Raw genomic sequence first — 27250 nt, 5'->3', positions numbered from 1 at the left:
ATGTTTTTGCTACAAAGGAAATGAAAGTTGCTTAATTCATACATACACTCTTAGAGGGCCATTACCAGGCTGTCATCCCCATCAGCCAAGCCAGTAGGTTTTCTTTTGGCTCCCCTGTCTCTGCTCACGCAAATCTGCTCTCAGTGGTAGGTCAGTGCCTGGGCAACTGACCAGTCGGCTTGTTGAAGAAGATAAAATGTAACTGAAAAAAGTTAATGTGGACGGAGAATTGATACCAGTCTTTGCAATTTAATTTGTTCTCCTCAAGCTTCAATATTTCTAGCCCCAGCTCTCAAGAGTATTCAAGGGCTTATCTAAACTCACAGCAACTCCAGTACCTGAACTTAAAATTCTTGCATGACCTCTCTGAGTCTCAGTTTCTTCATTCATATAACAGAAGCATCTACCAAATGAGGATAATACTTTCCTGGTAAAGTTGTGAGAATTATGAATCATGGAAGATATGTGAATGACACAGACTGCATCCTCCATAACTGTTATTGTCTCTTCAGTAACAGTTATGAAGAGACAATAACATAACTGTTATTGTAGATGTATTGCATGTAATCTGTCTCTCTGTCCTCAAATGCTCGTAAAGATTAGGCTTTAAGGTGCAGAGATTTTCTGTGTCAATTGTGAAGCCTTAATCAACTTGGCCTTCTTTATTTTTTTTTCATGAGATTTATTGCTTTCTGATTGCAAAATAAATACCTACCCATTGTAGAATGCAATTGGGTATTGCATTCTACATTTATGGGTACAGGTAATTTTCATGTATGTGACTTAATGGGTACTTAATGGGTTCAGAGGAGGAAAAAAGAATAGCATGCAATAGTAACTGGGTTTTTTGCTAAGTACCTAATTCTTTCTACTTTGACCAAATGAATATAAGTAGAACATCCTCCCATACAACAAAGAATGTGCCCAATAAAACCAGTACATGAGCGACAAATCAGTCAATCCTACAAATGACATGTGTGTACTATCCACCTAGAGAGCATGAAACAAGCAGCAAAGCTCAGACAAGGTCATATTTTCTGGTAAGTGAATGCCTTTTCATTCCAGCTCCAGTAGCTAAAAGCACGTTTGGAAGACAGGAACAAAAACAACTATAGAAAAAGGATATTTGCACAATGAGAAAGAGTTGTCCAAGCAGCAACTCAGCTGTGAATGCTTGTTTCTGCAAAATCTCTTTCAACAGCAAAGACTGCTCAGGATTCATTTGCATTCTAGGACAGCAGTTCCTCCAGCACCTCCTGAATTGCCCAGATGGGCAGTCATAGGGAATGCAAATTTAAAATAAATGCTCTAGAAAATCAATTGCATTCTACAATGGGTAGGTATTTATTTTGCAATCAGAAAGCAATAAATCTCATGAAAAAAAAATAAAGAAGGCCAAGTTGATTAAGGCTTCACAATTGAGACAGAAAATCTCTGCACCTTAAAGCCTAATCTTTACGAGCATTTGAGGACAGAGAGACAGATTACATGCAATACATCTACAAGTACTGAAGTAGAGGAGCAAACAATATGGAGTTGACCAGCAGAGGCCAGCAAGGGACATGGGTCAATAATGGAACATCAACAAACAACAAAGCTAAAGAGAAGACAAAAGAAAAAAGGTTTGGACCCAGAAAGAAACCAGTTTAGGACTATCAGTACCCTAGAGAGCAGGGGAGATTGGTAGCTATCAGTAGAACTGCCCTATAGGGACAATTATAAGACAAAAACATTCCCTGGTCCTACCCTAGGCAAAGTCATTTTAATATTTGTATTATGTCCTCTAATCAATTGCCCCATCTTCCAAATTGCAGAACTTCAGACCTCTGCCATCTTGTGTCGCCTTAAGAATTCCCAAAGGATAAAGGGTAATTTCCATTTATAATCAGAATCTCTGTCCCTGCTCCAGTCACTGTCTACTCCTCCTCTCCTCTCTGCTGTCTTTCTGCTGGCCCTAGTTAGTGGCACATGCCCTGGTACTCCTCATTCTACCAGGCAACCTGGATGCCACTGCAAATTGCTCCAAGTGGCTTATCTCTCCTCTGCTCTGTGCTACTGCAGATCACTTGCCCTACACTGCTTAGTCTACCCACACCAGGTCTCTGAGTCCCCTTGACCTACAAAGCTCTTCAGATACTGCTGCATTGCTTACCTGTGTCTCCAAGCAGGAAGGAAATACCAGCCCCTTTTCTTGTCCAACACTTTCAAAGGAGTTCCCAGAGGGGAGCTGCTTTGGCTTCTGGTGATGTGGTTCTTCCAGTTCCATCACAAAGATCTCTTCTTGCAAAAGGAGTGTCTATCACACAGATTCTGGAGAAGCAAAGTTGAAAAAATAAAAGCGCCCTACCCTGAATGCCGAATATTATGCTGATATTTCTTTTAGCCTCCAGTACCTTAGGACAGCTAGAAATAAAAACTTTAAATTGTGGAATTGTAACCCATACCAAACTCTGGAATGTGTTCTACAACTAATTGTTGCAATGTACTGTGAAATTTATTGCCTTTAAGTATCTATGTTATTTAAAAGAGAAGGAAGAGTATAACAGAGAAGATAATATTTAACAAATGAGTATGACTGCTGAATCATTATATCAATATTTCTGTTGGACTCCAGTGTCTTGGAGCCGCTAGAAGAACTGTAACCCATACCAAACCTTAAAATCTGTTCTATAATAACTTGTTAAAATGTACTTGGAAATTGATTGCTTTTTTGTATATATGTTATATTTCATAATTTTAAAGAAACATTTAAATAATAATGAAAACCAAAAAAACATGAAAAGAGATTAAAAACAAAAAGCACAGCCACTTTCATAACTGACTCTGCTATAACATAAGTGTCTATTGCAACATAAAAAAAACTTGACACATAGATAGGTACTTATACAAAACAAAACAAAACAAAATAAAACCTGAATGCCATCCTTCAGTTTTTTCTTTCTCTTCAGTCTCTCAGCAAATCCTATCTTGTCAGCTCTACCTTCACAATATCTCCAGATTTCAACGACTTCTTACCGTTTCCATGGCCTGTACTCTGGCCCAGGCCACCATCACCTTCCAGAGCCTCCCAACTGGCCTCTCTGGAGTCCAGCCCCAGCACGACAGCCGGAGGGATACTGTCCAAGTGTGAGGGAGCCCACGTCACTTCTCTGCTCAAAACCCCATATGCTCCCACCTCACAAAGAGTAAAAGACGACGGCTCCCTTATCCACATGCCCAGGGCCTCCTTTCCCTCTGACCTCACCTTGTCGCTCGTCACTCACCTCCTTGAGCCACGCAGCCCTCCTTGCTGCTTCCTCAATAAGCCAGAGCCTTGGCACTGGCTGTTCTCAGCACCTTTGTGGGGCTCAGCTCAGCTACTTCCCTCGCTCTCTTTAACTTTTTTTTTTTGCATGGGCAGGCACCAGGAACCGAACCCAGGTCACCAGCATGGCAGGCAAGAACTCTGCCACTGAACCACCGTGGCCCACCCCCTTACTCCCTTTACATCTTTGCTCAGGAGTCACGTTGTGGCCCTGATCACCTTCTCTAAAAATCTCAGTCCCTTCTCCCCGCAAAGTTGTTTTTTTTTTTTTTTTTAACATTTATTACTATCTCTTTTACACATTTATCTTGTTTATTATTTGTCTTCCCTCAGTAGAATATAAGCACAATAAGGGCAGGGATTTTTATCAGGCTTTTTCCACTAAGAATACCCAGTGCTTGGTAAACAATTGTTGAATGAATGAATGAACTGATGAATGGAAAAGGTGGAGGAGACATTCCAGACGGTTCTTGTGGGACAGGAGGTAGAATGGTTTCGAAGCTCATGCTCGTGCACTACATGTTGGTGTCCGGATATGTTCTTCAAGGAACAAGGTCCAGAGGCTGCATTTATCACCCTGGTCAATTTTCCACAATCCAGAACCCAACCTTCACTCTTGTAAGCTAAAAACTCAATCTGCGCCTTCTCTGAGGAATCAGACTCACAGTGACTGAATTATACAACAGAAAACCCATTTACTTCCTTAGAATTAAAAAAAAGGCTGTTATTTGAATGGGAAACATCTATGAACATATTTGTTCAGTATATTCACTCCCCAGGGGAAGGTCAACTTGGAAAATCAACAATAATCATAAGGCAGCTTGGTACTAATGAAATGAAATCAAGGAAAGTGAGAGGAGCAAATGTGTAGTTACAGAATTATTATTATTTATATGAATTTTTACAGTTGCAAGTGACAGAAAACAGGCTTAAACAAATGGGGACTTACTTGTTCATATGATTGGGAAAGCCAGGAGTAGAGCTGATCTCAAGCACGCCAATACAAGAGCTCAGAGAGATCCAGTTTCTCTGGTCCCTTTTGGTTGTCTCCATTCTCAGACAAATCCTCTCCACCTGGTGGAAAGATGGCTGCAGTAGCTCTGGCATCACACTCACGATGCCAAAACTGAGTAGGGTCACAGCTTCTTTTTTTAATAAATCTGCAAAACAGTCTAGTAGATCTAAAAACACTGTAGTCAGGGCACTGAAGTGTGCTGGTTACCCTAGGCTCATCGCATTTACACCCCCTGATTGGGATGCCTAAAAAATGTGGTTTTAAAATGAGTAAGTTTGTAATGATACTTTGTGAGCCAGTGATGGCATACTTTGGATGATTTGTATAGTGTGTTGACTATACTTCAATCAAACTGCATTTAAAAAAAATACAGAGTGAGGGCTATTAATGGGAATAGAATGAATGGATAGCAGGAGGAAAAAAATGAAGAATTTTCCCCAAAGTCTACAACTGAGATGGTCTCACGAATGTGATGGGAACATTCGCAGTTTATTGGGGCGTCCTTCTCACTGCGATTGGAAGTCTAGTGACTAAGACTTGCCCTTTCCTGGTCACTGCATGGAAGCGCACTCCTTTTCCTGGGGCTCCACCATGGAACAGCCCCAGCTAACACATTCAGTTAACTCAGTCAAGCTTCTGACTGGGAACAACTCATTCTCTCACACATAATTTGCATGTCTATGCTCTAATCCAAGGCTATTCAGGTTCCTTATGAGGAAAAAATCTTTGTACCCCATAGAGATCAAGAGGCATCATCTAAAGCAACCCCACAGACATATTTTCTTTGAAGTCTTGAGTTCTACCTTAATTTTTATGTATATATTTTTACACTCTAATCTATAGTATTTTACTTACCTTCTAGTAAAAATTGAATCCCTGGGATATATATCACCCCCAATACACGAAGCCCTATTCACCTCAGTCACCTGTCCACTTACACAGTTGGATGAAGTGTCACCTCAAGGAGCACAGGATTGGACTTCCTGAGAGGCTGCTAAGGGGCTGGATGATGGAACACAGAAGTAAAGAGGACTCAGTATGGTGTGGGGTGAATAACCAGTGGGAAAGGGAAAAGGGAGGGAGCCAGATAGATGCATTTTCTTTTCTCCCTTCCATGAGCTATCTTGAAGAGTGGTTTTTCTTTGCCACCCTTGCTTGCCAAAAAGCTAAGGCTGTATGTAGTGCATAACATAGCTTTCCATCTTCCGTTGCCTCACTGCCACTTAATTCTTCACCTTCACTCCTTGGGCTTGTACCTCCCCCATAAAGTGGCAGTACATTAATCTTCTTTTTTAATCTATTGTACTAAATATAAATTGTTAATTCCTCATTATATAACATTCTCTGGAATGAGGTATTTTGGCAACGCAAAATTTCTAAGTTAACTTTTCCTTAATACTTAAACAACAATGTTTAATAAGAGTTTTACTAAAAGATTATACCTTTTCTTCTTTAAATAGCATAATGAGTAGTGTCACATTTTCTTCATGACCTAAAATCACCATTACAACCATGCAGCAAAACATACAGGGCTCCTTTGCTAAAGATACATACAGGGCTCATGGCTCCTGTGCTGTTCTAATGTGTTGTTTTGCAAGCACATTTCAGCAGATTTGCTGGTAACACCCTGACTCCTCACTCTTACTTTCATGACAGTGTATTAGTCAGGGTTCTCCATAGGAACAGAATCAGCAGGATACACACACACACACAGAGTGTAAATATTATGTGATTTATTATGGGAGTTGGCTCCCACAGGGATTGGCAAGTCTGAATTCCATAAGATAGGCTGAAGGTTGGGAACACTAATGAAGATTTCAGTGCCTTCCCCAGGAAAGGTTGACTAGATGAAGTAGAGATAGAAATCCTTTCTGACTGCTGAAATCATCTTTTCTCCCTTTAAGACCTTCAACTAATTGGATGAGATTTCTCTCGTTGATGAAGGCAATCTCCATTGCGGTTGTAGATGTAAGCAGCCATAGATATAATCAATTGACTGATTATTTAAATCCATAAAACATCCTCACAGTAACAACCAGGACAGTGTTTGCTTGACCAAACAACTGGACAGCATAATCTACCCAAGTTGACACATGAATTTAATCTTCATGGGCTGCTCCTTGACTTAACTGGGCACCCATATATATCCTCTTAAGCCATATTTAATCTCTAAATTAAAACAGCAATAGTCATATTTTCATCTAACATGCAAACAGATTGCACTAACTCTTCTACCTGAAGAGGGTGCAAAACCCTGAATAATATTCACCCATTAAACTTGATATCTTGCAACTTAAATACTATCACATAAAGTTAATTCAATTTATGTTATATGATAAGGAGATAGGATGGGAAAAAACATCTTATTTGCTTTATGTATATATACACAACAAAGCAAGGAAACAGGTCTTGTTTTTGTAACTGGTCACATGGTCATAGTTCATATTTATCACTACCTTCTTCCAATACCCATTCCATGTTCCCTTTACCCTCAGCAAGCACTTCAGCTGATCATGGTTCTTTGCCTGGTGGGGTGACACAATCCCATATTCCTGAAGTTTCTATGCCATTAGTAGTCCTGCCTGGAATGGGTGGCTGTAGTTTTCCATTGACTTTAATCACAGGGTACGGCAATACTGAGAGATGTCCTAAGTGATCTCCTCTATTCCAGGCAAACCCTTCTTTTATATCCATTGTAAAGGCAGCAGGTCTATTTCTGATTGATAGTCAAGATCAATCACCCCAGCCAGCGCAATCATCTTCTTCTTTGCCTGTTGATTCTGAGGCATGAGGAGCACAAAGTGGCCAGGTGGCACCATGAAATGGGTTTCCTGATCAGAAGCAAGCAACTCTGCTTCTTTTTTTTTTTTTTTTAAAGGAAAGACAGAGAGAAGGAAGGAAGGATAGAAGGAAGGAAGGAAGGAAGAAAGGGAAACATCTCTAAACATTTTCTTGTTTTATTGTATTTTGTTTTTCCGTTTTTTGTTACATGGGCTGGGGCCGGGAATCGAACCGAGGTCCTCCGGCATAGCAGGCAAGCACTTTGCCCGCTGAGCCACCGCGGCCCGCCCCGCAACTCTGCTTCTTAATGAAAATATCATGATAGTGGATAAGGCATTCTGCAAGTTCACAGATGATAGTTTTGGCAGAAACATTGCATATATGGAAGGCAATTCCATATACATGGTGAGTATCTATTCGAGTTAAAAATAACACTGCCCCTTCCATGAAGGAAGTTGTCCAATATAATCAACCTGCCACCAGGTAGCAGGCTGATCGCCTCAGGGAATGGTGCCATATCAGGGACTGAGTGTTGGTCTCTGTTGCTGGTAAATCAGGCACTCAACAGCGACTGCAGCCAGGTTGGCCTTGACGAGTGAAAGTCCATTTTGCTGAGCCCATACATAAACTCCAATCCTACTACCACCGTCACTTCATTCATGAGTGATGGCAATGACAGGAGTGGCTAAGGAAAGAAGCTGATTTGTGTCCACAGAATGAGTCATCCTATAAAGTCCTTCTCTGCTCAAGTCACTCTCTGGTGAACTTTCACATAGGACACAAATATCTTCATGCTTTTCACTCATTCAGAAAGGTCTACCCACATATGTTTCCCCCAGACCCTCTTTGTCTCCAATTTTCCAATCATGTTTCTTCCAAACCCCTGTTCATTCAGTCAAACCATTGGCAACAGCTTATGAATCAGTACGCAAACACCACTAGTTATTTCTCCTCCTAAGCAAAATGAGCAAGTCCTACATGATAAATTCACTCTAACATTGCAATCTCTCTGTTGGAGAAGTCTTGGACACACCTAGAGGCCATCTCCCAGCCCTCATCTACTCTCCCTCCTTTACAATTATTTGCAGATATTTCAATATATTTCTATTCCACAGCCCCAAGCTGGGATAAACGTTAGGTCTAATGGAGCAGCCTGATCATACCTTAAATCCAAAACAGGGAACAAGAAGTACCAGCTGCTTATCCAGGCAGGAACTCTCAGTGGCAGGGCCCCTTTCCCCTGGGTTGTATAAATAACTGGCCCTAGGCAGCACATGGATTTGTCTCTTCTCCTGATACAAAGTGGAGAGTACAGAGCTGCCACCCACCAATCTTGGCATTCCCAGGAGACTGGCCATGATGGGATCTCTTCCCTTGTTTTCTTGGACCTTTTGCCCTGTGTCAGTAATAAAACAGTCATTCGCTAAAAGTCTCTGTTGTGTCTGAGCCTGTGTCCCATAGTGCACCATAGGCAACCCACTCCATGCTCTTTCAGCTTTTGAATCCCCTCATCTACATTATACCAGGGCAGTTCTGGCATTTCAACTTCAGATGATATAGGCCATTTTTTGGTCCATGTTTCAGCCAACCAAACAAACTGTTAGAGCACTTTCTAACCCCTCAAGCTATAACTATGAATCCAGAATCTTTGCTTAGTGGGCCCAGATCAATAAATTCAGCCTGATTCAACTTTTTTGTTTCTTTCACCATTATTCTATCCCTTAATATCCATTCCCATGCATATTCCACTGATTTCTGTCTATATAAATTGGAAAAAAGCATGCAGTTCTTTTGGAGTACAGCACATCTCATGGGTCACACTTCAGTCTAGTTATAGGTCTGTAAGAAAAGAGAAGTGGTAGGGGCAGGATGTAAGAGGAGTTAGCAAAGTCCTACAAGTGAAACTTTTAGGGAATTGCGGTTTCTGAAACAGGGTTAATCTCTTCAGACAGGGGTGTGAATGCTTTTTCCTTCAGAGGGACGGAATTATAGGTTTATCAGGCACAGCAGGGTTAATCTCTTCAGGTAGGGGCTGGGAGCTGATTTCTTGGGGTTGACTGGAAGTAGGGGTGACTGATATCTCAGGAAAGACCATTACAGGTTTATCTGGCAAATAAGACTCAGCAGAATCTAAGTTTTCAATGTCCCCACCATCAACATTAATGGCTCATATGTCCCCATTTCAATTTTTAGGATCCCATTCCTTTCCAATCAACACCCTCCCTTTAACAGCTTGTAAGAGTGGGAATTCAATTTGTGCTATAATTCAGCCATTTGCACAATGATGCTGTGGGTCTGGTTTTCAGTAATCTCAAGTCTACAGTTATGAGAAATAAGAATTTCTTTCAGGGTACACATAGAAACTCTCATGCCCTTCATATGCTACTTGAGCCAGAAATTTGAAGCCTTGAATTCTCCCCTTTGTTTAACAACTGCATCCAACATATTCAGAACAATCAGCCAACATTGCTATACTTTATAACTCCACAAAGCTCCGTTAAGGTGTCAAATATGTTGTCACTCAGAGCCTTGCCTCTCATAAGCATTTGGGTAGCAGTATTCAATGGCTACATCTTGCATATCTCTGGCCAGTTCACACCAAGGACTGTCAATGCCATCTTGATCACTGGAAATAGAGTCATTACTGCCTTTGATCTAATCAGAATAGGGAACCAATTCCAAGCACTCTAGAACTTAAACAGAAATCTCATTCTTAAGCCTATTAAATTGATAAACATTTTATAGAAGTAGCTGGACTGATATAGACAAAATGCATAAGCTGTTGACTAGTACATATTTTCAATGTTCAGGGCCTCTTATTTTTCTGCCTTTATTATTATTTTCTTAGTTCATTCAGGGTTTTCTTAATAAACCTGTGTGTTTCCAGATAAGACCTTGCCTCATTCTTTAGTTATACCAGAATTCATAGGGAGGAAAGGCACACCAAAATGAAAGTATAAATTTCTGTCAAGGAAGGGTTAAGACGGTAGCAGGTTCATGACTGTCTGGGTGTTCCAGTAAACTCTCCCAGATTAACTCTTTGCTAAGGTTCTGCTTTCTAGATGATCTGTTGCATATTTAACTCACAAGAATGCAATCTTATTTCCAAATTCCTAGGATGTTTCCATACAACCCCTAAGACCCAGCAATAAGTAGTGTAGAATGGAAGGAAATTCCAAGACAAGAGAACAGCATGGTCAGAGCACAGTGTTATAAGAGTCTAGGGTATAACAGGGTAACAAGGGAACCCTTGGCAAGGGAAGATGTCCTGTGCCCTCCAGGGAGATATCTGTTATCCCTTGCCTCCAACCCAGATTTGAAAATATCCAACTAGAGGGTTCCCTTCCACTCCCCTCAATAAATATGAATAAAGTAATGAGGCATTACAGTGTTTGGGTGAGAAAAAGACTGAGAGCTCCTGGCATAGGTAAGAAATTAAGGCCAAAGTGTGACAAGCATACCAGAGTTTGACCTTTCTCCTGTAAACCATGGAAAGACATGATAGTTTTTAAATAATTAAAAGATATAAAGTAATATGATTTTTAACATTATAACCCTTGTTTCCATGAGGAAGATAAATAGTAAAAAGTTGGTAGGTGTGCTGATTTGAAAGTATTATGTACCCCAGAAATGCCATGTTTGAATCCTGATCCAATCTTGTGGAGGTGATCATTTCTTTTAATCCTGATTCAATAATGCATGTTGGAAACTTTTGATTAGATTATCTCCACAGAGATGTGGCACACCCAATTGTAGGTGTGATCTTTGATTAGATGGAGATGTGACTCCACTCATTCCAGATGGGTCTTGATTAGTTTACTGAAATCCTTTAAAAGAGGGAATATTTTGGAGAGTCAGAAATGACAGAAACCTCAGAACTGACTAAAAGGGAGCCTACAGAAACTTCAGAGCAGAGCTGACACAGATGCCAACCCTTGGAGAAAAGAGACATAGATGTTTGGAGATGCTTGGAGCCCAGCAGATGTCACCATAAGATGCAGGCAAGCCAGAACCTGGAGAGAGTCAAGGGAAACCAAGAGATGAAGCTCAGGCCTGGAGAAGCAAAATGAGGAACCCCTACAGGAACAGAGGCTGAAAGCAACAGAGCCCAAGAGCAAGGGACCAGCAGATGCCAGCATATGACTACCCAGCTGACAGAGGTGTTTCTGACCCACTGGCCTTCCTTGAATTAAGGTATATTTCCCTGGATGCTTTAGTTTGGACACTTTCATTTCCTTAGAACTGTGAATTTGTATCTTATTAAATTCCCTTTTAAAAAGCCATTCCATTCCTGGTATATTGCATTCCAACAGCTTACTAACTAAAACAGTAGGCTTTTTCAATAGCCTAAGCATGAGATCAAAGGCATGAACCAGAACAGTGGAAGCTGGAACAGAAAGGAGCGGGAATATTTAAGTGATGCTTTAATGCAGGATAGCCTGGTGACTGGAGGGATGCAGAGGAAATTTCAAAAATGATCTCAACTTAGGTGATAATACTACGGAACAAGTTAGGAGACATAAGAGAAGGAGAAATTTTTGACTAAAATGTAGGAGTATCAATGAATTTTTTCTGGGAGGTTTGGGGTGTGAGGTACATAAAAGACATTCAGTGAACTTGTCTAGTAGGCAATTGGAAATATGGGCATATGGCTCAGGAAAGAGATGAGGAATTGAAGATAGAAACTTGGGAAGCAGCATGACGTGAAGGTGGAAGCCAAGGCAGTGTGTGGGATTGCTGTTGGACCTTGTAAGGTGAAAAGAGAAAGCACTCTGTGAAAGTTCTCTGTGGGTGGAACTCAGTGCAGCCAACATAGTTGAAGAATGGAGAAAGGAAATGGGATCAGAAAGGAAGAATTGGGAAAACTTCTCAAAAGGCAGAGGAAGTCTCAAAGCCTCCAAGAAAGTACCAACAGAGGCAATTCAAGCTTCAATGTTACATTATATGAGGTTCTCTGAGCCAGTGCAAAGCAGTAGCCAGTGCTCAGAGTGATCTAACAAACAAGAATTTACAGTCTGCTCAGCACAGAACTGCAGTACTCAATTATGCCACTCATCATGGGGCTCTCGACTAGCAGGTCTCCTTGGAATCACCTCTAGTCCTCAGTGATGCAGTTGCTTCACAACAGATACCACCTTAGCTTGGCATTTGGATAGGTGAGTAAAGGCACTTTGTGGGCAGTGGAGGCAGGATAGCATACTGTCTCAGCTGCAGTGACTATAGAGCTTTAGCTGTTTCTTTAAAAAATAACTATCAGCCTTGGAATATTGCATCTCTACAGAAAGGCATGAAGTTGTGAGTCATGCATCAAGGTGAATGAAACTTGGGGGCATTATGTAGTACAAAATAAGCCAGAAACAAAAGAACGATTATTGTATGGTCTCTTTTAGAAGATACGTATAAGAAAATTGGGGCCTAGATTGCAAGCTCTTAGAGCAGTCACATTTAATCCAGAGCTGTAAATATCATATATAGATTTTGAGATGCTGTCCTATATATGTATAACCAGGATTCTCCCTGGAACTTTGGCTACCCGTGTGATACCTAACACTCAGAGTTGGAGTTCTGTAGCTCTGAAAGTCAGTATTGCTACCACAATGGCTGTTTAAAAAAAAAAATCAGTCATCATTTAGAGATAAGAATGAAGCCGACTGGGTCGGGAACTACGATAAATCAGAATATAGGGTTGAAGATGACATTGTTGGTATTTTAGAACTTCAACTACTATATGAGCCAAAGTGTGGCCTCTCTCTCTCTAAGCTCAATTCTGCAAGTAAAATCATTACCCTCTCCCCAACATAAGATGTGACATCCAGGGTGAAAGTCTCCTTGGCAACGTGGGACATGACTCCCAGGGATAAGCCTTGGCACCGTGGGATCGACAACGCCTCCTGACCAAAAAGGGGGAAAGAAATGTAACAAAATAAGGTATCAGTAGCTAAAAGAGTTCAAATAGAGTCGAGAGGCTCTTCTGAAGGATATTCTGATGCTAACTTCAGTCAGATAACTGCTAATTACCAGGGTTTGGCAGACCCCAAGCAAAATCATTCCTGCCAACCCTATAGAACACCTAAGGTTGTTATCTGAGATTCCACAAAAGTTTCACGCACTAAAATTACTTTCCAGAAACCTACAACCTCCAGATGGTTCTTAGCCCAGATAAGTCCTGAAACCCAGAGGGCCCAACCTCTCTCGAACAGCAACTATTTCCACCACCACCCCCATCCCATATTATAGATACATGAAAAAGTTAGAATGGGCATAGCCCAAATACCCCTAAAGATCGGGAGAAGGATCAAAGGAGAAGGAGGAGTGTAACAGAGATGATAGGATTTACAAATGAGTATGACTGCTGAATCATTATATTGATATTTCTTTTAGTCTCCCAGTGTCTTGAAGCAACTAGAAAGAAAAACCTGAAATTGTGGAACAGTAACCCATACCAAACTGTGGAATCTGTCCTCTAACTACTTGTTACAATGTACTTTGGAATATATTGCTTTTTTGTATATATGTTATATTTTGCAATTAAAAGAACTATTTGCTTCTGGGTTATTGGAATGTACAGTTGAAAGAAGACTGATACTTCTTAGATCCTTTCTGGAAGTTATCATCACCAGAGTGTTTACAATGGAGACTTTTGCTAGCAAAGCTTCAAGTTTTCCTTAATGACCACCCTTTGTCATTTAGCTGAACCAGTAGAAGAAGAGGAGTAGCAGACATAGGTTTAGTATCACTGTGAGTCTAACACCATATTAACCCCTCCACCTGTATCACCTCATTCAATCCTTAAAGTAACCCTGCATGGCAAGTGCTATTATTATCTCCATTTTACAGTTGAGGAAACAAGGCTCAAAGAACTCATAAGTGGAGAAGCAAAATCAAACCACATTTTTCAGCTTTCAATAACAACTTTTGAATTTACAGAACTCTTTCACAAAGGATATTTCATTTTGATTTGGAAACTCACATTGATGCTGCAAGAATTAACTTCATTTTACCAATAAAAAAACTGAGACCTTGGGAGTTTAAGTGACACGTCCCATTTTAAGTGGGCCACTTGGCCTCCAAGTTCAGTGTTCTTTCTGCAATCCTTTGTGATGCCAGGAAGATACAAATAGGTATGTTCTCATAATTGATATAAAATTTCCTACACCAGAGGCCTCTTACTTAAAAGACTTACTGAGGGAATCTCAAAATCTGTCAAGTATCAGAGTGAATTCTGTGAAGTAGAAGTTCCAGGAGGACATCAGTGTAGGAGGGGAATGACCTCTCCGTGTTTCCTGATGCCCCAGGCTTTCACAGTCTGGAAGTGTCTTAGAAGTGGAGCCCATGCCGCCTCCCTTCCTTTATGCCACTCTGGACCCTGCGTCTTCAAGAACTAGAAAGGTTGCCATATTGGCTGCTCATTGTGTGTTCTTCAACCTCAAACTTCATGAACATGGCTCATGATACCTCTGCTCCAAATCTCAAAAACCACTTTGCCACTCATTCATTAACCAGCCATGGACTACCTCACAGCAACCCTTGCGTTTTCCATTATATTCTCATTTAACTTACCTTTATTGCATGCTTCACACTTATATGACCTGCCTCCCCAACATGAGTGAGAGGGACCTTGTCTTGCTCATCTCCCCAGGGAGATTAAAGGATATATTTTTAAATTGATCTAGCCAAAAGCCAGATTATTATTCTTTTACTACAATACCCCATCTTCAATAAAAAATAGGCTTTTTTTCTATAAAATGAGCTTCAAAAACTTGTCAGACGGTGATTCTGGAGAGTTTCTTTTGAGTTCATTTTACCGTGGAATCCTTCTTTCCAACCAGGCTCTCATAACATTGTTTCATAGAGAGGTTTCCTGGTCTGTCATAAGTTCTGAGTTGTCTTGTTCCCTTTTGCTATGCACTGGCCAAGTGGAGAATAGAAGGAAGGAAGGAGACTATGATATTGTTTTACTTTATTCAATTATTGAGTTATAAATTTACAATTCTGGGTTTCTCTGTCAGGTGGGAAGGCACATGGTGATTTTTGCTGACCCTTTCTTTCAGCTTCTAGGTTCAAATGGCTTTCTCTGGGGCCTCTCCCTTCTGCATCTCCAAATGTCTCAGTCCATGTCAGCTCTGAGAACTGAGCTGAGGTATACTGAGCTACTGAGCTGTGCTACACTCAGCTGGACTGCCTCTTTCTCTGCTGACTCTTTCTTTTAAGCCTCCAACTAATTAAATTAAACATCACTCAATGCAGAAGTCACTCCCTTTAGTCAACTGCAGATGTAATCAGCCATAGATGAGATTCACATGCTGATGATTTAAGTCAACAGCAACAGAACAACCAAGTACTATCACCTGGCCAAGCTGACACCTGAACCTAACTACTACAGATATGCTATTAAGTACTTGAACAGGACTTTTCAGATATCATTTAGAATAAAAAACATAACAATAATACCAAAAGAGCTATTGGATTTTACAGTGGGAAGGGGGCTAGAGAGTGAGCCCAATTCTCTCTTTTACAAATTAGGAACAGATGAAGCCCAGAGCCCTTGATATCCTGCAAGACCCTCACAATATCCTTCAAGGGTAGGGCAGTACCCATTTCACAGAAAAGGAAACTGAGACACAGTCAGTGACTCGTCTTGAGTGACTTGGCCAATTAGAAGCAGAGTAAGGACCAGACTTCCAGTTTCCAGTTCCTGGTCCAGTGTTTTTTCCTCCCAGCTTCAGAACTCTCCATTGGCCAAGCAGCAATTAGAAGAGATACCAAAGAAACTGGGATATCCATGACGTCAGATCTGGCCTTGGCCTGTCCCAACTCAAAGCTGCTTCCACAGGCCTCCCTGCTCCAGGTGGTTGTCTCTGCTTCCACTCCCAGCGTCATTTCCTTCCCAGTCTGTCTTAAGTCATGAAGTGTGAACTCTGAATTCCCTAATCATCTGTTGGAAACAATTTTGAGCTGGGAACTGAATAGCTCCCTGTCACTTTACTTTGTGAAAAGCACATTGTCTGAAGCTCCCTATAATGGCAATTTTCACTTATTGGGAGACCTTTTAGCTCTAAGTGATGAGAAACATTTTGCAGACCCTATGGCTGGAGTAGCTGACGAGGAGCAAGAACTAATCAGGAAGTAGACCTTGCTAGGCCTCCAGTGGCAGAGCTCCAGTCAAGAAGAAAGAGGGGGCACCCACTGATGGAAAGGTACAACAAGGTGCTTGTTATTCTTGAGGCACAGAGGGGGTGCTGGTCAGAGGAGCAAAGGAGGATGGATATGGAAAACAATTGCCCAGCCTCCTCTCAGGCAAGTCTGTGTTGATAGACGCTACACATAGGACCATACACTGCAGCTGTATTGACATGCAGATTCACCCCAGCAAGTGTTCACTGTGGGTTCCCACTTTCAATGGAAGATCCATGACAAATACATGACCCAGGTTCCAGCCTCAAGGAACTTTAAATTTTGTTGGGAAGTCAAGAGGTAACCTCTGTAATGGGCAGCTACTGTTGTGCTTATTTGTGATCCTGTTCCCTTTCTTCTAGTAATAGCACCCCAATTTCTCTTGAGGCTCCCCACCATTCAATGTGGTTCAAACCCCAACTCCAGCAGCTTTATGACCAAGTGCTTAAACAGCATTTACTGAGTTCCTTAAGGCCACCACAAAATAGATCTCTCCTCTTTTACGAACACTTTTTTGAACTTGGAAAACAGAATTATTCACCTTCTCCTGGGACGTCTCTCATCTTTGCACTTATGATACTGTACTGTATCTGTGTATTATGTATCTGTGTTTCCTTGCAAATCTGGAACTTTTAAAACCCAGGAATATCTTTTCATTGTTTTTATGTCAACAGTTTCTAGGACAGTGCCTGGCACATGATAGGTGCCCAAAAACTATTTGATGGATGAATGAGTTACAAGCCTCACACATAAACTGTAAATAATCGTGCAATTACAACATGAATAAATCAGATCATATAGGCATATGGACCTTTTGTCAACCTCAAGTGATACAAACCATGATGTACAGAGGCTTTATTGCGAATATAGGTGCGGTAAGATAACAGAGCCTCCTTATCATATATCAAACAATGAAGAGTGATCAACCTGTCAGACACCCCACCATGACCCTGAGATCATGCCACCTGGGGCGCTAAGAGACTAGGAGAGAAAGCTCCCATCCCAGAACCAAATTATTCCTCAAGTTCTTGCCTGGGCCCAGTGCTGGGCTGGGAGAGCCCAGCCTGCATACAAGGGGTTTACACATTTGCCTTACAATTTCCTGGTTTCTAGTTTAGAAAAACAAAAGACTAGCTTAAGGCAACTGAGGATCATCAGGCTTTGTGGAGCTGATGGTTAAAAACAAAATACTTCACTATAAGAAACAGTTACACATAAAACTCGTTCAGAGAAATCCAGGGCATTTCTTCCCTTGTAAAATGCATGCACTTAATCAATACCCATTCTCCCTCCACAACTTAGAAGCCCGTGGGCAATCCTGCCTCAATGGAAGAATTTCACCTTGGGTGGAAAGGAGGTGAACTCACCATGTTCTCAAGATAAGCAAATCCCGATTGAGATGCAGTTTTTCTTTTTCATTTGTCTCCTGCCTCCTCCCCTTGCCCCAATTTAGAAGAAATAGTGGATTTTCTGGGTTTCCAATTTAGGATTCAGAGAAAACTAAAGTAGAGTTATTTCTTCCTGGAGTCACATTATTTGTCTACATCTATTTTTTGTTGGCCCCAAGCCAAAGCCAGTTATTTTCTTATGGAAAGAAAAGTTTTCCATTTGATATGATTTGTATCTAGTAAATTCACTCACCCTGCTGTTTATCATGTTATTCCTGTCCTTTAGTTTTTTTCAAAATGACAGTCTTACTGATTCAGCCATCTCCCAAGTTTTGAAGTTCATGGGAAAGGACATCTCTGCTGTATGGTTCATTCCAGTTATTCCTTGCACTGCAGGTTAGAAGGGTGTTCTTTCACATTTTAAGCTCTTCAAATTAAGGCCAATTGCCAAGAATCATGTGATGCCCACCAGGCACAATTTCAGGCACAGAATTGGTTCTCAGGTTTGCAGACCTGAACTGAGTGTAACTGTGTCCCTTCCACCTTCCACTGAGCATGCAATACTAAAACCTCTTTTGTTTGAGCCTTACAGTCAATCACCCAAAATCAGAAGTGAGTTTGGGAAAGAAAGTACTATTATATTATTGTGGGCATTTTACAAGGGTGAGAATTAAGCCTTGTTTCAGGTGAATCTGGGAATGATAGAGCCAGATTATTAGGCCCTGGGAGTTCTGGCTCCAGTCCCAGGGCTCCTTCCTTTTCACCTCATCCTCCTGTCTCTTTCAGGCATGATTCCACTGCAGACAGTGTAGCCCCACCATTGCTTAAAGAGAATCTTGGTTCTGCCACACAGGAGCTGTGAGAGCTTGAGCAAATTACTTCATCTTTCTAAGCCTCACTTTCTTCATCAGTTAACTATTAATACTCCCCAGTAATGTTGCAGGAGTTAAATGAATTAATATAGATAAAGCTCCCAACACAATAGTTACCCCATAGTATGTACCCAATAGCTGCTATTGTTATAATTATTGATATATTGTTGATTTTTAACTAAAACTGCTCTGCTTCTGAACCAAAGCAAAACACTCAACTAGAAGATCTTTCCTCAGTCTTGGCCTTGACGTCATCATTCCTGACCCATGTCCTTTTCTCATTCTATGAACTAACAAACCCATCTTCTTAACCAGTAGGATCTGTGCAATGATATTGAAACTTCTCAGATACTTAGAAAGCTTGGAGAAAACCTGTACCAGAGGAGAAATAGTGAAGAGAGAAAGATTCAAGCCAGACACCTGTCCCATGAGAAAGCTGTGCCTCTGGCTAGCTGACCCTTCCTTCAGTTTGTCCCCAACCCACTCATTACTGAGAGTAGTGTTTTCTGGGGTACACAGTGAGCAGAAACTTCACTAGACACCACTGCATTGGACTGGCCACCTGGTCCAGATGTGGTCCTGAAATGACATTGCCAATCTCCTGACCCCCAGACCCATTCCCAGTACCCTTGACCAGCTGCTCTCCATCCCCTCTCCTTCCATTCTGAAGAGGATAATATTTGCCTCATAGGATTGTTTTAGGACTAATGAGCTATTTCACATCCAGTACTTCAAATTATGCCAATAAATGTTAGCGATCATAATCATCATGTCATCTTCAGTCATATTTTTATGGCCATGGTTATGGTTATTTGTGCATGAATTTCCTCTCTTGAATTCTTATTGAGAGCAAGGATGTATTTTTCACCTTCATATCCTCCAAGGCATTCGACACACTGTTGTATACATACAGGACACTCAATAAATGTTTGCTGAGTAGATGGATGACAGTAGATGGATGATACATTTAATCGCTTCCCCTTAATTCTTCTGTTTGCTCTTCACCTATCACTACTACCGTCATTTGCCTTCAAAACCTTATCACTATCAGAATTTGCCATTATGATTATTTTTGCAATTATTTCATCATTCTCTGATACATCCACCAAGCTCTAAGTTCCTGAAAGGTAGAGATCTTGCCTTTTTAGCTCATTATTGTGCCCACTTGGCCTAACACATAGTAAATATCAACAACAACAAAAAAAGATTTTAGATTAATTAATTAGCAAACTCTAATTAATCAAAAATTGATTCATTAACCTACAAATGGACCATTTTTTTAGTTCTTTTGATTATACTAATATAATGGACTGGGTTCCAAATATTAGAGAAATTGTGGTAGATGAATCTAGTCACACTGAGCCATTAATTGGAGTACTGCCCACAGTACAAGGCAGGAATTCAAAGTGTGGGCTCTTTGGTCAAACAGGTGAGTTGGGGGCACTGTCTCTTCTTTGCTGTGTAACCCTGAACAAGTGATTTTAGTCTTCTCATCTGCAAACTGGAGATAAGACTAGTGTCACTCATAGGCTTACTGTGCATGCTTGCTCACAAGGTTAGTTACGATAACAATAATGTTGCCTTCAAAATAATATTGCAGACTAGCCTAATTAAACTGCCATAGTTAGATCACGTGCTTATAATTACTCATGTATAAATCGGTGTACTCAAATTCTTATTTTATAATTAAACAGTCAATGGTTTGCAAGAGAAGAAAACTAAGGGAAATTTAAGACCCACCCAATTACATCCTAATCTCTGACCAGAAACATACCCAGTTTCCAAAAAATAAAACCATCACAGGTTTGAAAATTATGAAAATTTAAAATTTTCCAGATGGTAAAAACTCTAAATGAGTAATTCCAGAATGAGGGCAAACTAAAGAAGGGTGGCTCCAATCAACTGCAGCAATCTGCCTGCCCCTCTAGCTATGGGCCACTCAGTTTCCATAAATGTTTATGACAAACACTAAACATAATTGTGACCCGAATAATATCCAGAGCTTTACATGGTCAGTCTGTATACAAAGTCCCATTAAAAATCACACAATACAGGAGTCATAGGTAATTTGAAAGAATTGATAACCTTAATTTGTGTGTCACAAGGTACATCAAAGGTGATTCAAGTAATAACTCACTACAATACTCAAGGAAATCTCTGCCCTATCATTATCTGTACACAAATTTAAGGGCTAGACAGCTCAGGGACTAAATACCAGAAACACCACTTCAAAATATTAAAATGTACATTGTGCAACAAAAGATTACCAGACAAAGAAAAGAGAGACAGGAAATGATGGCCCATCCAAAAAAAAACCAAGATAAAAATCCAAAACCATCATTGAAGAATGCTAGACTTTAAGACATTCTAAACAAAGGCTTTAAAAAAATGATCCTTACTATGCCTTAATAAACGAGATAAAGGAAAACACAGCAAAACAATAAACAAGCAATATAAGAATCTCAATAAAGAAAATTTTAAAATGGAACCAAACAGAATACTGGAGTTGAAGACCACAATATCTGAAATGAAAAATTCCCTAGATGATTTCAACAGAAGATTGGAGCTGGCAGAAAAAAGAATTATTGAACTCAAAGGCAAGACAATTGAAATAATTCAGGATGAGCAGCAGAAAGAAAACAATAATTTTAAAAAGAAAACAGAGACTAGAGACCTATGGGACTTCAAGCATACCAATATAAACATTATGGGAGTCTTAGAAGGAAAAGAGACAGAGAAAATGATGTAAGGAAGATTCAAATACATAATATCAGAAAACTTCCCAAATTTAATGAAATACATGAATATGCACATTCAAATATTAAAAAAGAATAAACTCAAGGAGAACCATGTCCAGACACATAACAGTCAAAATGTCAACTACCAAGGAGAAGTTTTGAAAGCTGCAAGAGAAAAGCAATGTGTTATGTAAAGAAAGTTCCCAAAAGATTAAAGTCTGATTTCTCATCAGAAACCGTGGAGGAAAGAAGGCAATGGAACAAAATACTTAAGGTGAAAGAAAACAGCTGCCAACCAAGAATTGTATATCTGGTAAGATGTCTTTCAAAAATGAGGGAATAAAAACAAATGAAGGAGAGATTTAATACATTCCCAACAAAAGCTGAGGGAATTTGACACCACTAGATCTCCCCTACAAGCAATGCTAAAGGGAGTTGTTCAAACTGAAAGGAAAGGACACTAGACAGTGGATAGAAGTGGCATAGAGAAATACAGACTTTCAGTTAAGGTACCCATATGGGTAAATGCTAGTACTATTGTATATTTTCTTGGTATGTAATTCCACTTTTTATTTCTTACAGGTTCTAAAATGTAAATGCATTTAAAAGATCAATTTATGGGGTTGGACACACAACATATAGAGATACAATTTGTAAAAAGTACAACAAAAATTGGGAGGATGGAAAGATAAAGAAAATGTGTATGTGTATGTTGTGATGTAAAGTTGCTATCAAATCAAATATGATTGTTATAAATTTAGGGTGTTAAATTCAAGCTCCATGATAACAACAAAGAAAGTATATGAAAAATATATACAGAAAGGAGAGGGGACTCAAATTGGTACACTACAAAAAAAAATCAAATAAATATGAAACTGGACGTTAATGAAGAATTGAAGGACAAAAAATGCATAACAATTACAAAGACCAAGTAACAAAATGGAGGAAGAAAGTCTTGCACTATCCCTAGTTACTTTAAATGTACATGGATTAAATTTTCAAATGAAAAAGGCAGAGGTTAACATTAGGGTTCAAGAAAAAACATGACCCATCTATATATGCTGTTTACAAGAGATTCACTATCATTCAAAGACATAAGTTGGTTGAAAGTGAAAAAGCAGGTCATGCAAAAAATAAACAAAAGAAAGCATGGGTAGTTATGCTAACATGAAATGAATCAGACTTTAAATAAAAAACTATTATGATGGACAAAGAAAGTCACTTTGTAAAGGGGTCCATTCAACAAGAAGACAAAACAATTATAAGTATGTATTATCTAACAACAGTGCTTGAAAATATATGAAGCAAATATTAACGGGCTTGAAGGGTCAAATAGACACTAATAGTAGAGACTTCAATACACCACCTTCAATTATGGCTAGAACATCTAGACATAAGATCAGTAAACAAATACAGAGTTGAAAGATATTCTAAACCCAACTAGACCTAAAAGACATGTAGAATACTTTAACCAACAGCAGGAGAAGACACATTCTTCTCTAATGGAACATTCTCCAGGATAGACCATATCTTAGCTCACAAAAAAGTCTCAATAAAATAAAAAATATTGAAACCATACAGTGTATCTTCCCCAACCACAATAAAATGAAGCTAGAAACCAGTAACAGAGGGAGAAATGGAAAAATACATGGAAATTAAACAACACATTCTTAAACAATCAATAAGTCAAAGAAGAAATATCAAGAGAAAATAGGAAGTATCTTGAAGCAAATGAAAACACAAAATACCAAGACTTACAGGATGCAGCAAAGGCAGTGCTGAGAGGGAAATTTATAGCTCTAAGTGCTTACCTTGAAAAAGTAGAAAAAACTCAAATCAAAAACCTAACTTCTTGATTGGAGTATCCAAAAAAGAAGAGAAAACTAAATCCAAAGCAAGCAGGAGAAAGGAAATAATAAAGAGTAGAACATAGATAAACGAAATAGAGAATAAGGAAACAATAGAGAGAATCAATGAAATCAATAGTTGCTACTTCAAATATTTCAATAAAATAGACACTTTTACCAAGACTGACAAAGAAAAAAGGAAAGGGTCACAAATAACTAAAATAAGAAATCAGAGAAAAGACCCTATTACCAACCCCACATAAATAAAAAGGATTATAAGAGGATAATAAAAACAATTGTATGCCAACAAACTAGATAATCTAGATTAAATGGATTTATTCCTAGAAACATGGAAACTACCTACACTGACCCATATGAAGAATAGAAAATCTCAACAGATGAATAACAAGTAAAGAGATTGAATCAGTCATCAAAAATCTCCCAACAAAATATTTCAGGACAAATGACTTCATTGGTGAACTTCAGCTAACATTCCAGTAAGAATTAACATCCATCCAAAATATTAAAGAAGAAGGAACACTTTATAACTCATTTCATGAGGCCAACGTTATCCTAATACCAAGTCCAGATAAAGATTCTACAAGAATAGAAAATTGCAGGCCGGTATCCCTTATGAATATAGATAAAGATATACTCAATAAAATAGTATCACAAAGAATCTAGAATTATATACAATGACCAAGTGGGATTTATCCCAATTATACTAGGGTGATTTAATATAAGAAAATCAATTAATGTAATACATTAATAGAATGAAGAAAAACTCACATGATCATTTTAACTGATGCAGAAAAGGCATTTAATAAAATCTAACACCTCTTCTTGATAAAAAGAAAACTTTTTTTCATCAATCCAGAAAACTAGGAATAGAATGAAATTTCCTCAACATGGTAATGGGCATATATGAAAAAAAACCAGTTAACATCAGAATCACTGGTGAAGGGCTGAAAACTTTCCCTCTTAGATCAGGAACACGATAAGGGAGCCCATTGCCACCACTGTTGTTTATTCAATATTGTACTGAAAATTCTAGCTAGAGCAATGTATTAGTCAGTGTTCTCTAGGGAAACAGAACTGAAGGTGATATCTGTTAATATGATGAAGTTTTTGTAAAAAATGGTCTCACACAGCTGTGGGAATATACAAGTCCAAATTCCATAGGGTAGGCTATAAACTCCAATGAAGGTTTTTGATGAATTCCCCAGCAGCTGGCTGGCTGAAATAGAGATGGAAATTCTCTCTTCTACTGCTGAGATGTCTTTCATTGCAGAAGGCAATTTCAATTGATTGTAGATATAATCAGCCATAGAGACAATCAACTTACCAATGATTTAAGTCCCCAAAATGTTCACAGCAACAATCAGGCCAGTACTTGGACAAACAACTGGACGCTATCAAACAACTGGGTAAAACTGACACATGAACCAAACCATCACAAGCATTTAGGCAAAAAAGTATAAGACTTCCACATTGGAAAGGAAGAAGTATAACTTTTCTTATTTGTAGAAGAAATGACCCCTATATAGAGAAAAGCCGGAAAAATCCAGAGCAAGATTAATAGAGCTAATAAATAAATTCAACAACATGATAGGGTACACGATCAACACACAAAAATCCATAATGTCCTAAACACCAATAATCTGAAGAGGAAATCAAGACAAAAATTTCATGTATAATACCAACTGTTCTGGTTCGCTACAGCTGCCGGAATATAATATACCAAAAAGGGGTTAGTTTTTAACCATGAGGATTTATTAACTTAAAATTTACAGTTCTAAGGCCATGAAAATGTCCAAATTAAGACATTAATAGGACCATATCTTCTTTGAAGAAAGGCTGCTAGCAATCTAGCAATCTGCTAGAGGTGTTCTCTGTCACATGGCCAGGCATATAGCAACATATGCTGGTCCTTCTTTCCCGGGTTTTGTTGCTTTAACTTCTGGCTTCTCTATCTGTAGTTTCCTTTCTTAACTTCTGTGTGCTTCTCTGTGTGCATCTCTTAATTTAATCTCTTAGCTTCTGATGTCTTCTGGAGTCTTATAAAGGACTCCAGTATGAGGATTAAGACCCACCTTGGGGCACGTCTTAACTCAAATAACGTAATCAAAAGTTCCCACCCACAATAGGCCCGCACCCACAGAGATGGGTTAAAAGAACATGGCCTTTTCTGGGGTATAAGAGCTTCAAACCACCACACCAACTAAAAGAATCAAATATCTAAGAAAAATTTAACCAAGGATGTAAAGAACTTATACACAGAAAACTACAAACCTTTGCTAAAGGAACTCAAAGAAGACCTAAACAAATGGAAGGACATTCCATGCTCATGGATTGGAAGACTAAATATTATTAAGATGTCAATCTACCCGATGCAATTTTCAGATTCATGCAAGCCCAATTAAAATTCCAACATAAAGCAACACAATGTTATTGAGTGAAATAAGCCAGGCACAAATGGACAAACATTATATGATCTCACTGATATGAAATATTTAGAATAAACAAATTCATGGAGTCAGAAGCTAGAATTCAGGTTACCAGGGGCTGGGTTGGGAAGGGGATTGGGGAGCTAATGCTTATTTGGTAAAGAGCTTCTGTTTGGGCTGATGGAAAACTTTTGGTAACGGACGGTGGGTGGGGCTGGCTGTACATGGTGTGAATGTAACCACCACCACTGAGTTATGCATTTGGAGGGAGTTAGAAGGGGAAATTTTAGGTTGTATATAAGATACAAAAATAAAAATAAATGCATAGGACTGTACAACACAAACAATGAACTCCAATGTAAACTACTTAGTAGTATAATGATAATAATATTGTTTCATCACTTGTAACAAAGGCACCACACTTATCTGAACAGTTAATAATAGGGAAAACTGTGTGTTCGTGGGGGGGGTAATATGGGAATTCTGTATTTCTAATGATTTTTCTGTAAACTTACAACCTCTCTAATATAAATAAATAATATGTACACACGTGCATACATAAAGCGGTGCAGATGCTTTGGAAAACAGTGTCTCATTTCCCCACATGATTAAACAAACAGTTACCATACGACCCAGCAATTCCACTTATGGGTGTATATCCAAGAGAAATGAAAATATATGTTGACACGAAATATCTCGTACATGAATATTATAGCAGTACTATTCATAATAACTAAAAGGTAAAAACAATCCAAATATCCATCAGTTGATGAATAAACAAATGGTGGTAAATACATACAATGGGATATTATTTAGTCATAAAAAGAAATGAAGCACTGATACATGGTGCTTGGGTGAACCTTGAAAATATTATGCTAGATTAAAGAAGCCAGTCACAAATGTCCACATATTCCATGATTCCATTCACATGAAAGTGAAGAATAGGGAAATCTTTAAAAACAGAAAGTAGATTAGTGATTGCTTAAGGTTAGGGAAGATGGGGGAACACGGGAGTGATAGCTAAAAAATACAGGGTTTCTTTTTCAGATGATGAAAGTGTTCTAAAATTAATTGTGATAATGGTTGCTCATATCTGCAATAAAGTAAAAATTATTGAATTTCACATAAACAGATGAATTGTATGGCATGTGACTTATATCTTAATAAAGCTGTTTTTAAAAAGTCAGCCTTCATTAAGTTTGCTTTCTACCATTCTCCAACAAAATCATTTTGCATACCCAAAATTACTAATGAAGAAAGCAATAATGGCAAACTAAATACTTTATAAAACCTATGTTCACCTTCCAGAGACCATTCAGAATAATAAAAATAACATGTAGCCAGGAGTCAAAATATTTACTACCTGATTATTCTTGGCTTATCATGCAATATCCCTGAGCTTCATTTATCTTGTGTGTAAAAAGCAGACAATGACACCAGCTCCCTCAAATTCTCAAGGTTGTTGTGAGGCTAAAATCAGAGAGCCGAATGAAAGATGACTTGAGAATCATTAAATAACGTGGCACAACCAAAAGTTAAAACCACTATCTTCTTTTAACTGGTTCTCCCCCTCCTTTAACTTCCCTAAGCAGCTCCTCTTCCCGCTCTTTTTTCCTCCCTCGCGGTTGTAGTCTCTCCAAATCATATCCACCCAGAATCTCAGACTGTGACCTTATTTGGAAAC

At 39.1% G+C, this 27250-nt stretch overlaps 1 long non-coding RNA gene across 1 annotated transcript; it reads right to left on the bottom strand.

Moving 5' to 3' along the window:
* On the bottom strand, positions 1–27203 carry LOC143651266 (uncharacterized). Its single transcript, XR_013159942.1, has 4 exons — positions 26930–27203; positions 4254–4378; positions 2153–2310; positions 1–202 (listed from the first exon to the last, which is right to left on the bottom strand). It is a non-coding gene; the product is annotated as an uncharacterized LOC143651266 (long non-coding RNA).
* Positions 27204–27250: the final 47 nt, after the last annotated feature.

Source organism: Tamandua tetradactyla, chromosome 12, assembly GCF_023851605.1.
Source record: "Tamandua tetradactyla isolate mTamTet1 chromosome 12, mTamTet1.pri, whole genome shotgun sequence".
NCBI classification, from domain to species: Eukaryota; Metazoa; Chordata; class Mammalia; order Pilosa; family Myrmecophagidae; genus Tamandua; species Tamandua tetradactyla.
The sequence above is the reverse complement of the archived record's forward strand: the minus strand, read 5'-3'. Positions and strand labels throughout refer to the sequence as shown.